The following is a 3,644-nucleotide window of genomic DNA, read 5'->3' on the forward strand; positions in this document are numbered from 1 at the left end:
CGTCGGCTTCGTCGGATATTGTCGGCAGTTATTGTCGGAGTCGTCTATCAGTTCGGTCGGTAGAGTCGGGCATCGGTCGGACCGGTCCGAGGATAAGTCGGCATACAGGGATCAGTCGGTATATCCCAACAGTTGCCGCCCCCACTCCTGAGTCGGATGTCGTGTTGGCCAGCGTTTCCACATGGGCGACGGCTTCGGACGAAAGGAATGGTTTTCCGTCATGTCTTGCTCTGACTCTGACGACCGTATCAATGAACGATCCGATGTCAGACATTCCATTGGGAACGCCAACCGACGTCTCCTTGGGAACGCGAACCGTCGCCTCCTTGGGAACGCGAACCGCCGTCTCCTTGGGAACACGAATCGCCGTCTCCTTGGGAACACGAACCACCGTCGGTTAATGAATTTCGAGATACGATTTTTCCACCACGTGTCAGGAGGCTATTGGGCCAGAACCGTTCATGCGGATGGAGGCAACGTGGCTCGATCTGGGGGCAAGTGTGTCGAACCGTCGGATCGAGGAAGGGCCCAGGCACTGCCCCGTGTCGACATCTGGGAAACCCTCATTCGGCACGCTTTCATCTCGACCGTCGAAGGGCCTTATATATATGCGGCCTCTTACATCCAAAACTTCACTTTTTGCTGCAAATATGTTTCTGGCATTGAGGCCCTATCGAGTTGTCCCCCAGTTTCAGGTAGTTATTTCCGCCCTCTTCCTTTGAAAGCTCTTCTTGATGTTTTTTTCATTCTTGTCTCCTTGCATCCTTTCTCCTTTGACATTTTTCTTCTTGTTCTCCTTTTGGGGCTAGCGTTATGGCGAGAACCTCTCCTCGAGGAAGTCAGTCGGGGAACCCGACTGACGATTCCCGATCAACCCCGGAGGTGGAGGCTTCTTCACTTTCGGGGCAGAACGTCGAACGGCTCAGGGAGCAGTACGGTATCCCGGAGCAGTTCGAACTCTTCGCCTCTGGGACTGAGAGTCGGGTTAACAACCCGCCTCCGGGCCAGGTGGCCTTTTACGTCAAGGACCTTCGGGCAGGTCTTCACTTTTCGATTTCGAAATTTATCCGGAATGTCTTGGATTATTACGGGCTTTGCCTGGCACAACTGGCACCGAACTCAATCCGATTGATAATCAGTTTTGCTCTGTTGTGTCGGCTTTTACCGACCTTTCCCCATATCTCTCTCCTTCGGACGTTCTTCATCCTCTGATCCCACCCGAAAGCCCGAGGGTGGTGGTTCTTCAATCCCCGGAAGGGTCTTTCGTTCATTACCGATCTTCCATCGTCGATCAATGGGTGGAAGAATCAATTTTTCTTTGCTTCTTCTTCGCTACCTTGGGGGTTTCCTTCTCACTGGGACGACCCTCGGACTCAGCCGAATGAAAACAGTCGGGTGGAGGCTGGAGACCGAGAGGACTTTCATCGACTGAAGGATGTGTCGGTGCCGAAGCTGTGAGAAAATTCAGTGCAGGGGTAAAATGATAATTTTAAAACTTTTTTAAAATTATGATTTTACAGTGGAAAGATATTAATTAATCTAATTAATTAACATGAATTTATCCTACACTAGGATCTAAATATGATATATAGCATGCATTAATTTAAATTTGAAATTCAAATTCGAACAGTAAATACTTTACTGTAATATGTTCAGAACACAATACCTTTATGCGGGTAGTAGATCGTCACAATTTGATCATCGTCGGGAGAGTCTGATCATCATAATGTAGCCAGACAACGTGTCTGACCTCTGTGGATCGTCCACACGAAGCTCCCGATCTGATCGATTCCTCACTAGTGCTAACTCGTTGTAGAGCCCTTTTGACGGCGGATGCTGATCGAACTTTTTCGATCGATGTCTGTCGATTCTTCAGATGCTCTGGATCATCAACAGACGTGCTTGAAAGGATGTTGAAGATCTCCCTGAGATTTTGTGGGCTCACGACACTCGTAGCTCACTTTCTCACTTTCCGAACCCCAGGCTAAAACTCTAGGGAACTCATCGAAAATCTTACACCCACTTTTCTTTCTTTTCCTCTTGGAAGGATATGGACTTCCTTCTCACACACAAGACTTCTCACGCCCTAGAATTTTTCTCCAAAAATCTTCATCTTGCATGCCCCACTCTTCTCCTCCTTTTATAACAACATCAAACGTCTTATCCAAAAGAAAGAATAAAGATGAGTAATTGCTCATTTGAATTCAAATTAAATTTTGAATTCAAATGGACACCAACTCATCCCTTATCCACTAAAGGCGTGAGGCGTGGCTTAAATTATGCATAGAGAGATATCATGAGAAATCTTTTCTCATGTAATAAATAGGACGTAAAAAAAGGGATAAGGTGCAAAGATTGATTGCCCATTCAAATTCAAACTTTATTTTGAATTTGAATGGCCAACCAATCATCCTTATCCATCCATTTGGCACATTAAAGTGGGGCGTGGAGAGGGCTTGGTGTGAGGAAAAAATTCATGAGAAGTTCCTTCTCATGAATCCAAATGGGTGCAATGGAAGTGAGGTGGCGCATGGAGATTGGGTCAAGGTGGTTTAATTATTTAAACCAACCTAATTGAACCAAATAAGTTAGGTCCAATTAGACTAATTTAAACCCAATATAATTAGGCTTAATTAGGCTCAATAAAATCTTAATCAAATCAAAAATTGACTAAGCCCAACCCCTGATCAAATCAGGGACCAAACCATCTTGACGATTAGGTCAACTCTTAACCTAATCGGGTCAAACCCAACTGAATCCAATTCAATTGGACTTGATCCAAAAATAATTATTTAATCAAATTGAGTTAATTAGTGATCAAATTACTAATTAAACCTCTCATAAATATTGAGTCCAAATCCGATGGGTAATCGGGCATCAAAATTCATCGATATGTAACCCTGATCGAAGAGTCCCAAACCAGTGGGACTCTTGACCCCGGTATCCAAAATATGTGGGACTCGTGATCAGAGAATCCTGATTTTCGATCACAGAGTCTCAGACACGTAGGACTCATAGTCCATGAGCATTAGGACTCTTCATCAACCATCAGATCAGATAGAAATCTCTAATGTGTGTGACCCCGCAGGTTTGAACCTAAGCCGGTAGTACAAGAACCAATTCCTGTACTAATCGAAGTGACCATCTAGCAATGGTACCCGACGAATGGATAGATCGAATGGTCGCAATCGCAACACTCAGAACCTATGTGAATATGGTTACTGTATAATTTATCCTTTTGACCTCTGTGTTTAGGACAACACAGGGTTAAACTGTCAATCCTGATCAGATCATCCGAATCATGCTCAACTCAAACAGTCCTGTGACTCCTCACAAAGACTATCCTGGCCAAGGTTTTGCTAAATTGAAACATGACTGTACACAGCTCCTAAACTGGAGTGGTCAATCTCATCTTGACACACGCACCGACAAGTCAAGTACTTGACTACACCCAGCAGTCTTCCATCACTGAATTAGAAATTCAAGTAGTCCAGTGCCTAAGTGCAGTGAGTTGCTTGCAAGTCACCGTGGCGGTCTCAGGTCGGAGAGATATTTATACCCATATTCCATCGGAGCAAATCTTGACAGCAGAAATAGCTCCGGAGTTGGTCACATTCAGTGTAGATATACCCTTACATCTCACC

The sequence above is a fragment of the Elaeis guineensis genome, chromosome 1 (genome assembly GCF_000442705.2).
Source record: "Elaeis guineensis isolate ETL-2024a chromosome 1, EG11, whole genome shotgun sequence".
Classification (NCBI taxonomy): domain Eukaryota; kingdom Viridiplantae; phylum Streptophyta; class Magnoliopsida; order Arecales; family Arecaceae; genus Elaeis; species Elaeis guineensis.